Here is a 13,410-nt window from a genome sequence, read left to right on the forward strand (position 1 = left end):
GAGAAATGCAAATCAAAACCACAATGAGACACCATCTCATGCCAGTTAGAATGGCAATCATTAAAAAGTCAGGAAACAACAGATGCTGGAGAGGATGTAGAGAAATAAAAATGCTTTTACACTGTTGGTGGGAGTGTAAATTGGTTCAACCACTGTGAAAGACACTGTGGCGATTCCTCAAGGATCTAGAACCAGAAATACCATTTGATCCAGCAATCTCATTACTGGGTATATACCCAAAGGATTATAAATCATTCTACTATAAAGACACATGCACACGTATGTTTATTGCGGCATTATTCACAATAGCAAAGTCTTGGAACCAACTCAAATGCCCATCAATGATAGACTGGATAAAGAAAATGTGGCACATATACACCATGGAATGCTATGCAGCCATAAAAAGATGAGCTTATGTCCTTTTCAGGGACACGAAAGAAGCTGGAAACCATCATTCTCAGCAAACTAACACAGGAACAGAAAACCAAACACCGCATGTTCTCAGTCAAAAGTGGGAGTTGAACAATGAGAACACATGGACACCGGGAGGGGAACATCACACACCGGGGCGTGTCAGGGGGTAGGGGGGCTAGAGAAGGGATAGCATTAGGAGAAATACCTAATGTAGATGACAGGTTGATGGGTGCAGCAAGCCACCATGGCATGTGTATACCTATCTAACAAACCTGCATTTTCTGCACATGTACCCCAGAACTTAAAGTATAATAATAATAAAAATAAATAAAAATGAAATATAACAGATGACAGTCACATTCAGGGGTGGTCCTGAAACTCAGTGGCGAGATAAGCTCTTCCTAGCAGACAGGGTTTTGAAAAGCGCAACTGGTCATCTATCCCTTGCATGGGGGAAAAAAGTGGACCAAGATGAGAATTTGTGCAAATCCTGGGTAGTGACTAAGGTCTGGGGTTGAGGTGCGTGAATGTACACTTGAGAGTGGGCACACAGTGTGAAGGATTCTGTTGCACATTTTCATGTCCACCAGGACACATTCATCATGGAAGAGCCTCTGAACAATCAATTAGACAAGATGACTTGGCCCAGTGATGCTGGCTGTCAGTGTCCACCCCAGAACTGGCATGACAGGAGCATGAACAAATAGATGGCTAAGGTGTGGAGATGGAGGTTATGTATGAGGTCAACAGCATGGCTCCGGCTTACCATTCTAGCCACTGTGCCTCTGAATGTCAGCAGCAGAGCTGCTCCTGTTATGGCATTATTCCCCTAGGTCTCCAACCTAAAAGGGCCAGTGGTTTATTTTCACAGGTGTAGATACTTTGGGAATGGATCTGCCTTTCCTGCCCAGAGCATCTCAGCCAGCACTACCGTCTGGGGGCTTACAGAATGCCTGACGCATAGGCCTGAGTCCCACACAGCACGGCAGCCAACTAAGAGACACACCTCACAGCCCACGACAGTGGGGTTCACTCACTGCATCACACACTGCAACCCCCGGGGCAGCTGGCCTCACAGAATGCTGGCATGGCCTTTTCAAGGAGCAACTGAAGCGCTAGCTCAGAGGAAACCCCCACAAGGACGAGGTGCCATCCTTCAGTGTGCAAAGACTTATATATGTCATTGGGTCCCCGAAAGGAAAGACCCATGAGTCTGGAAACCAAGGGGTAGAAGCAGAAGTGACTTCACTTACTGTCAGTCTCTAAGACCCACAGCGGGATTTGGAGCTTCCTGCTCTGGACTCTGGGCTCTGCAGGGTTGGAAGTCCGGATCCAAAAGAGGACACACTCTGGCCGGGAGACACAGTAAGGGTCCTGTTGAACCGCAAGTTGAAGCTGCTGCCAGGACACTTAGGAGGCCTCGTTCGCAAGGATCAGCAGGTTAAAAAAGAAATCATCGTATTGGCAGGCTTTATTGACCTAATCAGCAGCAGGAGGCAGGCGCGCTTTTACCTAGTGGGGGCGGGGAGGAACACGGGGAGAACCCAGGAGCTGGGCTCAGGTGCCTCCTGCGGCTCCCTCACCCACGTGTAACTGTGAATACGCAGGTGCAGTCACTCCAGACTGAGCAGGGTGTGATTCCAATTTAGACCCTTCAGGAATGAGGGTCAGACCATCAGGTAAACTACCGACACCTGCTGACCTAACAGCTGAGGGTGAGGTCGGGGGGAGGGGTTAGGATGCTCCAAGATCCTCGGCAGTCACGGGGGCTGTGGTTTATCGCTCAAGAAGTAAAGGCCCCTGGGAGCCTTGGAGGAGCTGCTTTCTGAACTTTCCTGGTTGGAGAAATAGATCTGTGTGGGGCAAGGGGTGGGCAGTAGGTGGTAATGAGCATGCGTCTCACGGACCACCATCAACGAGAAGCGTAAACAAACCAAGGGCCAAGGCTGCTGCGCGCAGAAATCCATTGCTGTGTGTGCCCTGGGCTGCATTCCCCGCGGGCAGCTCCCTGTGAGTGGCTGATCGCTGCGGGGATCTAACGCCGGTTCCTGGAAGACATCCACGGACGGCTGACTTTGGCTGAAGGACTCGTTGACCCTTCCTCAGAAGGCTTGCAGTCTGGGACACGTCCACCCCACCTCCTTTCCCTCTCTCCTCTCTCTTCCCTTCCCTGGTTTGCTGTTGGACACGCCATCCCAGACTATCCTACCTCCCTTCCCATTTTTTTCCTCACACAAGTGCTTTCCCTAATACAACCCTTAGACATTTAACCCCGACTTGGCACCTGGTCAGTGATGTGCTGGTAAATGGATCCCCCCAAACAAAAGCTCTCATTTGTAGCATTGGCTGATTTCCATGGTATAGGTGGTCCCACCATGGCAGGCTTCTACTAATGGTTCTTGCAAAACTCCCAAGTAGCAGCTTCCATGAGCTGGCACCAGTCACTCCAACGCACCACTTCATGTGCCTCTGGGGGCTGAGAGACACGGAGGGGCGTGAACCCATGGTGGATCCTATGTGCTTCAGGGTAGAGTGAATCAAAATCTAGGGAAGGTGGAGGAGTCTGCTGATTGCCAGCATTTGATCTCGGTAACAGGGTGTCTTCTCAGTACTTGAAATTTCTCTTTGGTGTTTCGGACACTAGAAATCTGACGTGCACCTGTCCTTAATGACATATCCACAGTTCTAGTCATTTGTCTCTATCCCCCTCAATCCATGCATCAATCTGCCATCTGATTAGCCTTCCTAAAGCAGCACTCTGACCATGTAAATGCCTCTGCTAAAAAGCTCCAATAGCTCCCTTTCCTATGGAGACATCTCTCTAAACATGTGGAATGCTTTTGTAGGATGTTAATAGGTGTCACGAGAATCCCAGGGCAGCATAATCCAACAAGTTTGGGCAACACTGGCTTAAGCAAAATGAGGCAGATTTCTTTATGTCGGGACTTACCAATGTTAGCTAGTGTGCACGGCAAATTGGCCATAGGGCTATGCAGCCTTTCTCAAACGTGTTCGTCAATGGCTCCCTTCCCCCGCTTTTTTCAGAGCATCTCATAGAATTAGTGTCCTGTGGAACACTATGGAAACGGTAGATGTGCTGACTTAGAAATAAAATCCAAACTCCTTAGTCTAGCCTTCAAGGCTCACCATTGTCTGGATTTCAATGGCTGTCTGACCTTGTTTTCCTTCTGGAACCCTTTGTTCCAGGAAACTTAAACCACTCACTGTGCGTACCCATGGATACTTCACTGCCTTTGATCCTTTCATGTCCTTCCCCTGGTCTCTAATGTCCTTCTTCCTCTTCTTTATATACTGAAATTCATCTATTCTTTCAGTCAGCTCAATGCCACCTTTTCTATAAAGTCTCATCTGAAACCACATGACTTTGAAAAAATATATGGTAAAATACACTTACAAAAAATTTACCATCTTAATCATTTTTTAAGTATGTGGTTCAGGGGCATTAAGCACCTTCAGTGTTGTGCAGTCATTACCCCATTCATTCCCAGAACTCTTTTGCAAAGCTGAAACTCTGTTCCCGTTGACACTAACTTCCCACTCTTCCGTCCTCCCCACCCCTGTCAACCCCCATTTTTCTTTCTGCCTCTGAATTTGACTAGGTGCCTCATATAAGTGGAATCATACCATTTTATTTTTTTGTGTGCGATTGGCTTTGTTCGCTTCATATAGTTCACCCCACAAACAAATTCACGAAGGGCATAAAACTGGAAAGTCTCCAGAAGGCTCCTGACGTGGGTCCCCAAGCTCAAACTTGGCAGCTCCTCCATCCTTCCATGCTCAGCCTGGAGCTCAGTGGCCCTGCTGAATGGAGATGGTGAAGAATGAATGGGGAATTGTTTCTCAGCATTCCTGATCCCAACTACTTTGGGAAGAAGACATCCACCCAGCGGACTGGTCTTTCTGTTTTCTTCTTCCACTCAAGGTTCAGCCATGTTGCAACACGTACCAGAATTTGTTTCCTTTTAAGGTTGAATAATATTCTACTGTCGATACATAGCACGTTTTGCTCATTCATTCATTGGCCAGTGGACACTTGGGTTGCTTCCACATTTTGGCGATTGTGAATAATACTGCTATGAACACGGGTGTGCAATTATCTGAGTCTCTGCTTTCAGTTGTTTTAAGTGTATACCCGGAAGTGGAGTTGCCGAGTCATATGGTAATTTTGTGTTTAATTTTTTGAGGATCTGCCATATTGGCTTTCACAGCAGCTGCAACTTTTGACATTCCTGAACCCACACAACCTTTTACCAGCACACTCTGCATTAGTTATTAGTTATATTCCTTAGTATATTTTTAGCCATTTATACAAGTCTTCTCTTTCCTGTATTATAAGTCCCTAAAAGGTAAGAGGCATGTCACATTTTTCTTTGCTTCTTCCCAGATGTCGAGATTAGTGCCTTAATGTGGTGCTCACTGATGTTCTGCCCCTTAATGTTGGGCCTCATCACTTGTGGGAGGACTGAATTTCTCTCCACACTGACATCCTACTAGCAGTTTTCACTAATAGTCACACACACACCCCAAAACACACATCATAATCTTTTTACTCTTCAATGTGGTAAACAGAGCCTCTACCAAAGGATAGCAAGGAACATTCAGATGATTATTTGCACCAAGAATGTCCTCCCAATGCACCAACGTACCTAAGATGTTGGGTGGAGATGGTGCCTTTTCCAGTGGGAGCTACTCAGGGCATCAGAACAAACCCAGCCCACAGACAAATTCACAAAGAGTGTAAAACTGGAAGGTCTCCATCAGGCTCCTGACCAGGGCCTCCAAGGTCAGGTTTGGCAGCTCCTCCATCTTTCCACGCTCATTTGGAGCTCAGCGGCCCTGTTGAATGGAGATGATGAAGGATAAACGGAAAACTGTTCCTCAGTATCCCTGGTCTCAACTGCTTTGGGAAGAAGACATCCACCCAGCAGGCTGGTCTTTCTGTTTTTCTTCTTCACATTCCTCTTCCTGTAGTTACTGTTCCTCTTTTCACAGGTTAACATTTAACTTGGAAAAAAAAATCAGCTCCTTAGAATTTTGAGCAAATGGTAATCACTACCAGCTGTCTCTACTGTCCGTCGTTCACCTTCTCCTGAGGTGGGCAAGGCTAATTTAGCCTGTCAGTGGAGGTTTTGTCTGCTGTTAACCTCTTCACCTCGTTGTTTTCCCCAAGTTTGTTTGCTTTAGCAGGGTTGAATTGGATTAAGGTTCTGGTCTCAGAGACTTTCAGATCTGGAACCTTTATTAGATGAGACGAGATCATAGAAAACAGAAGATAGGGTGGGAGGGCCACTAATTCAACACCTGGCCCACAATGGAGAATTAAATCCAGAATTAGTGAGACTTGGGAGCAGGGCCTCCCCATTGGGATTTTCTTCATGTTCCCAGCTGCTCTTTGGAACCAGTTGTCTCAAGGACCTCCTAGGAGATGAACGTATAGGCGTCACCGGCAGCTCTCTCTTTTTTTCATTTTTTAGGGAGGAGAGGGGAAATATTGGTAGCTTGCTAGGAGGAGAAACAGTACAGTAAGACAGAAACAGTGTGGTGTTGTGAAAAGCACCAAATGTTATATATACCATTGGTTAAGAAGCAAATAGGTAACAACTTATGGTCTTCACAGTCTGCTTTTGTGGTCATCTGAACTTGGACACAGAGCATGCTGGACCTTGGCTCCAGGGTTGGGACAAATGGTCAGTATTTCATACCACAGGACTCCAGAGGATGGGGTGAACTTAGGTGTCAAGATCTTCTGAGGAGGGCAAATGCGGAGGCAGATGCCAACCTGATGGTTGGAGTTTAGAAATAAGATATTCTACTAGGACCAGCATGACACAGCTTGTGTATTGCACAACTTCAGAGGCACTCTTCACAGTAGATTGGTGGTAGCTGTGGATACCTGCGGTCTTACCTGTTCAGCAGTACCTTTTTCTAGGTGGCTGCCCTCCCTGCCATCCACAGTTACCATAGGTGCTCCCTGCATGCACTTAACTCCAACTTGATCAATTGGGGTTTTTCATTCATTCGGTCAAGTTGATTGGCACAGGGGTGGCCACCTGACCTAAGCTGGGCTATAAAATGCAAAGCCTGGGACAACCCAATGGCCGTGTTTCTTGCTGTGTGAACCTCAGAAGCAGAGGCCAGTTAGCAGAAAAAAAAGATTTCAACATATGCAGAGAAGCGCTGAGATGAGAAACTCAGAAAGAGATGTTCGAGTCAGTGTTTCCACCTGTCCCTGTGACACTGGGTTCCATGAGACACTAAATCCCCCTGAGTGTTTCAGCTGGTTCAGATTCGGTTTCTGTGACTTGAAATCATAAGAGTTCTGAGTAACATGCTACAGGTCAGGGTCAAGGATGTGAAAGTATTTTGTTTTCAGTGTTTCATCAGATTTGGAATAGGAGCTTTCTAGAGGTTCAATGTAGCTCTCAGGAGCTGTAGGAAGGGTTTCAGCAACCCAACCAAGGAGGGAGGTTTGAGGATTTAAGCAAATAACCCAGGAGGCACAGGACAATCACTGGGCATGCCGGTGAGCAGGGCACCACCAATGCAGGACTTAGGAGAGCTCGGCTTTATTCAGTGGATAATGGGCTACTGATTCCATCTCATTTGTCAAAACTGCACTGCAGTCTGGGCATGGTGGCTCTTACCTATAATCCCAGCATTTTGGGAGGCCAAGTCAGGAGGATTGCTTGAGTCCAGGAGTTCCAGAGCAGTCTGGGGAACATAACAAGACTCTGTCTCTACTAAAAATAAAATAAAATTAGTCACACATGGTATCATGCCCCTGTAGTCCCAGCTACTTCAGAGGCTGAGGTGAGAGGATCACTTGAGCCCAGGAGGTTGAGGCTGCAGTGAGCCATGATTGTGCCACTGCACTCCAGCCTGGGTGACAGAGAGAGACCTTGTCTCAAAATACAACAAAACAAACACAACCAAAAAAACTGCCTTGGAACTTGCAAAAGTAATGATTATCATGACAATAGCATCATCAACAACAACAACAAAACCCAAGCAAACAACCCAGTTAAGACATGGGCAAAGGACTTGGACATTTTTTCAGAGAAGATATACAAATGGCAAAGAAGCTCATGAAAAGATTCTCAACATCACTAATCACTAGGGAAATGAAAATCAAAACCACAATGAGATACCACTTCACACCCTTCAAGGATGGCTACTATAAACACACGCATACACACACACACACACACAATAACAACGATTGGCAAGGATGTGGAGAAATGGGAATCCTCATACACTGTTGGTGGGTATGTGGAGTGATGTAGTATGGTGGGTCTTCAAAAAATTAAAAATAGAATTACCGGGCGTGGTGGCTCACACCTGTAATCCCAGCACTTTGGGAGGCCAAAGCTAGTGGATCAGTTGAGATCAGAAGTTCGAGACCAGCCTGGCTGACATGGTGAAATCCCATTTCTACTAAAAATACAAAAATTAGCTGGGCGTTATGGTGGGCGCCTATAATCTCAGCCACTCAGGAGGTTTAGGCAGGAGAATCGCTTGAACCTGGGAGGTGGAGGTTGCAGTGAGTTGAGATTGCGCCATTGCACTCCAGCCTAGGTGACAAAGTGAGACTGTCTCAAAAACGAAACAAAATGCAATGAAACAGAATTACCATATGACCCAGCAATTTCCACCTGCAATCTAACCCCAAACTTGCCTTCTCCTATATTGCCATTGTACCTATGCTTAATTCTGCAAAACTTCCTCACATCTGGGATGGAGTGGATGCTAATCTTACCAGTGAGGGTGTTCCCTTCATCCTAGATCCCACCTGCCTCTTGAGGTTTCCCCAGCCCTCTCCCTGGAAAACACTCTCTTTCATTTGAACTCTCCTGGCATTTTGACCATCTGTCTTACATAGGACTGCTCATATTTGCTTTGTCATCATTGCTAATGTATTTGTCTTCTCTGCTGGACTGTGTGCTTGCTGAGGGCAGGAAGGGCGTGAGTCTTATTTATCCACAAATTCCACCTAGCTCACATTGGTGATTGATAGGCAGCACAATTTCAATGAAGAGTAGTTGAAAAACATGAATATAGAGAAGGATGAGAAGACTGGTTATTAATGGAATGAGAGATGAGCACAGAATTAAATTTAGGAACACGTACCACACCCATGTCTATTTTCTCCTCATTTGGTTTGTGAATAGGAAGAGCTATCAGTCACTAGTGTGACCATGCTAGTCTTGTTATTTCTGCTGCACAGATGTACTGGGTTATGGTTTAAAGAATAACCCTCCACGAAGGCTTGTTATCCCTACTCCTTACACACACATGCATGGCAAGACAACCCTGGAGAGCCCAAAAGCCTGTCTAGAATCCCAGTGGGGAAGGTCAGGAAGATGTTCCTGGAAAATGGCCCCTTCAGTGACTGTGAAATTTTACCCTGGATGGGTGCGGGGGCTCATGTCTGTAATCGCAGCACTTCGAGGGGCCAAGGTAGGAGGATCATGTGAGCCCAGGGATTTGCGGCCAGCCTGGGCAAGACAGTAATATCCCCTCTCTACAAAAAAACTTTTTTTTAATTAGCCAGGGGTGATGGTGCATATCTGTAGTCCCAGCTACTCAGGAGGCTGAGGCAGGAAGATCCCTTGAGCCCAGGAGTATGAGGCTGCAGTGAACTGTGATTGTGCTATTGTACTCCAGCCTGAGCAACAGAGTGAGACCCTAACTCACAGCATAAATAAAATTGTTCCCTGGTATGGTCTGAATGTTTGTGTCCCCCCAGCATTCAAATGTTGAAATCCTAACCCCTTGAGGTGATGGTGTTAGGAGCGGGAGCCTTTTGAGGGGTGATGAAGTTGTGAAGGTGGAGCCCTCATGCATAGTGCCCTTATAATAGCCTGACAGAACTCTTTTGCCCCTTCTGCCATGTGAGGTCAGTGAGAAGGCGCTATCTATGAACAAGGGAGTGGACCCTATCAGACACTAGATCTCCTGGCGCCTTCATCTTGACTTCCCAGCTTCCAGAATTGTGAGAAATTTATTTCTGTTATTTTATTTTATTTTTGAGACAGGGTCTTACTCTGTTGCCCAGGTTAAAGTGCAGTGGAACAATCATGGCTCACTACAGCCTCGACCTCCTGGGTTTAAGCAATCCTCCTGCCTCAGCCTCCCCAGTAACCGGGATCACAGGCATGCACCACCACACCTGGCTAATTTTTTTATTTATTATTATTATTATTTTTTGTAGAGACAGGGTCTCTCCATGTTGCCCAGGCTGGTCTCAGACTACTGGGATAAAATGATCCTCCCACATCAGCTTCCCAAAGTCCTGGGATTACAAGTATGAGGCACCATGACTAGCCCTCTGTTGTTTATAAGCCACTCAGTTTGTGGTCTTTTGTTACAGCACCCAGACTGGACTAAGACATATTCCAAAGAGGCCCCGGACATGCTGAGCCTGGGCTCATGCATTGCATAGGCCATGCATAGAACAAATGACAGGCCTGGCCTCAGATTTGGGGTCTGAAGAAAGAGAAGGAGCTGCTCCTTGTGCCTAGGAGGGATGGGGCCCTGAGGGTAACGGCAGTGAGCATTTACTGAGTACTTACTATGTGCCAAACAGTATTTTCCACCTGTGCTGTGTGGTAGATACTAACCATACTTGAAATGTGCTCAGGGCTGGGCGTGGTGGCTCACGCCTGTAATCCCATCACTTTGGGAGACTGAGGTGGGTGGATCACCTGAGGTCAGGAGTTCCAGACCAGCCTGGCCAATATGGCGAAACCCCATGGCTACTAAAAATACAAAAATTAGTTGGCCGTAGTGGCGTATGCCTGTAATTCCAGCTACTTGGGAGACTGAGGCAGGAGAATAGCTTGAACCCGGGAGATGAAGGTTGCAGTGAGCCAAGATCACGCCACTGCACTTTAACTTGGGTGACAGAGTGAGGTTCCATCTCAAAAAAATATATAGATATAGATATAGTTATAGGTATAGACATATGCTCAGTGCAACTGAAGAGGTGAATTTTTAATTTAAATTTAAAAACAGATACTCTATTCAGTTACTAGAAAATATTTAAGAATGGTTGAAACTAACATGGGTATGTGAATGTACTTTTTCAACTATTATATAAATCTTATGAAATCTAAATAAGAAGCAAGTATTTCTTTTTTCTTTTTCTTTACTGTTTGTTTGTTTGTTTGTTTTTCAAGTCTGTCGCCCAGGCTGGACTGCAGTAGCTCCGCCTCCCGGGTTCACGCCATTCTCCTGCCTAAGCCTCCGGAGTAGCTGAGACTACAGGCGCCCGCCACCAAGCCCAGCTACTTTTTTTTTTTTGTATCTTTAGTAGAGATGGGGTTTCACCATGTTAGCCAGGATGGTCCCAATCTCCTGACCTCGTTCCGCCCATCTTGGCCTCCAAAAATGCTGGGATTACAGGCTTGAGCCACCGCGCCCGCCCAAGAAGCAAGTATTTCTGGTTAAAATTTAGCATCTGAATTGAGACGCACTGGAAGTATAAAACACACATCAGATTTTGAAGTTTTAGTATGAATAAAAGAATGTTAAATTTCTCATTAATATGTATATATTTTTTGAGGCGGGGTCTTGCTCTGTCACCCAGGCTGGAGTGCAATGGTGTGATCGTAGCTCACTGCAGTTTCAAACTCCTGGGCTCAAGTGATCCTTCCCCCTCAGCCTCCTGAGTTGCTGGGACCACAGGTGTGCACCATCATGCCATTTTTGGTTATATGTATTGGGTTAAATAAAATATATGATTAAAATTAATGTCACGTTTCTTTTTTACTTTTAAACGTGTGGCTACTAGAAAATTTTAAACACCACATATGGCTTGCGTTATATTTCTATTGAACAGTGCTACGTGATGTGCTGAATATTTTAACGTGCATTATCTCATTTCCTCCTGACAACCCTCTGAAGTAGATACCATCATTATATCACCTTATTACAGAGGATGCTCAGAGAGGTTTAGCAACCTACGCACAGTTACACAGCCTGGTGGTAGCGTGGACCAAGCAGAGGTAATATGATACCAGAGCTGGCAGTCATGGCGGGCTTCGCTTTCTCTGGGGGCTGAGGCCTTAACATACAGGGCCTTTTCATGGAATCACACGGTCTCAAAGGCTCTCATAGGCAATCCTTTTGGTAATATTTTTGGAAGATGCTATACATACAGCAATTTTTATAGCTCTGATTTGGCACTTCTGAATGTACTGGAAGCCTCAAAAAGAAAAAAAGGAAGGCACCAAGTCTGTCTAGGCTTCTGAGAGGCCCTGGGATCACATTAAATAATTTTCCTAGCTGCCTCCACATGCTGTCTTGGATAGGTTTTGGTCAATAGTGCAAGGAGTGATTCGGGAATCAGATAGGACAGATTTAGTGTCTCACGCCTGTAATCCCAGCACTTTGGAAGGCTGAGTGGGGCAGATCACCTGAGGTCAGGGGTTCGAGACCAGCCTGGCCAACATGGTGAAACCCCATCTCTACTAAAAATACAAAAATTAGCCAAGCATGGTGGTGCATGCCTATAATCCCAGCTACTCAGGAGGCTGAGGCAGGAGAATTGCTTGAATCTGGGAGGCAGAGGTTGCAGTGAACCAAGATCACACCACTGCACTCTAGCCTGGGTGACAGAGCGATACTCCATCAAAAAAAAAAAAAAAAAAACAAAGAAAGAAAGAAAGAAAGAAAGAAAGAGAGTCAAGGCTACCAACCCTCAGGCTATGCTGTTGCTGTTGATTTACTGTCCACATGAAGGCGGCAAGATGCTGAGGTAGGAGTAGAAGGCTGGAAAGAAGGGAGAGACAGTTGACATTTTCAAAGACAAAGTTTTCTAAGAGGCTGGCAGGAGGCTGGGAAGGCTCTCACTCTCCCTGAAAGTCCGAACACGTCTGCTTCTCACCCCATGAGAACTTGCTCCTGGGTGCCGGCTTTGCCATTGCGGGAAGCTTAGATGCCCTGAGAATGGGACATGGGACAGGGTGCTTGGAGAGCCGGAGCTGCAAGGACATGAGAGAGTTCTGGTTAAGCGGGGGAAGGAGCTGGCTGAGGATGGGAGAGTGACCAAAACCCAGCCCAGGGAAGTGCCCAGTCCCAAGTTCCAGCTTTGCGTGGAGCCACTTTGTGTCTACCTTGGGTTAGCAGGGTGAAGCAGGCTTACTGTGTCAGATAGTCTGGTATTTAATCAAATAACTAGTTAAATATAATTCATGGAAGCCGAGCACAGTAGCTCATGCCTGCAATCGCAGCACTTTGAGAGGTTGAGGCGGGTGGATCATTTGAGCTCAGGAGTTCGAGACCAGCCTGGCTAACATGGCAAAACCCTATCTCTACTGAAAAATACAAAAATTAGCCAGGCATGGTGGCATGCACCTGTTATCACAACTACTTGGGAGGCTGAGGCGGGAGAATTACTTGAACCTGGGAGGCAGAGCTTGCCGTGAGCCGAGATCCCACCACTGTATCATTCCAGCCTGGGTGACAGGGTGAGACTCTGTCTAAAAAAAAGAAAAAAAAATCAAGGAAATAGCAAAATCAGAATTCACGATTATTGAAAGGGCTGGCTTCAAATTTGCAAAAGATGCAGTAGCCTTGACCTAGACTGATATCACAGGTACCAACATCACAGATGTCCCTGCCAAAAGCTTGGGGTGCTCCTACCAATTGGTGCTAATAGAGGAGGCAGAGGACAGAGTAAGCCATGAGGATTCATTAGGGTTTTTTACACGTGTTTTCCTGTTATGTTATGTTTGGAAGGCTGAGCACTGGTGTGTCTGGAAGGAAGGAACAATGATGTTATCCTCAAGCAGAAAGTGGAGGCGCTGATGTGATTCTGCCTTACTGCTTTTGGGTGCCTTTACAAGAAACTCCTACAATTAGACTTTGTAGGTAAGTGCCTCTCTCTTTTCCTTCCTTCCTTCCTTCCTTCCTTCCTTCCTTCCTTCCTTCCTTCCTTCCTTCCTTCCTTCCTTCCTTTTCTTTCTTTCTTTC

Source organism: Colobus angolensis, unplaced genomic scaffold (assembly GCF_000951035.1).
Source record: "Colobus angolensis palliatus isolate OR3802 unplaced genomic scaffold, Cang.pa_1.0 Scaffold210, whole genome shotgun sequence".
NCBI classification, from domain to species: Eukaryota; Metazoa; Chordata; class Mammalia; order Primates; family Cercopithecidae; genus Colobus; species Colobus angolensis.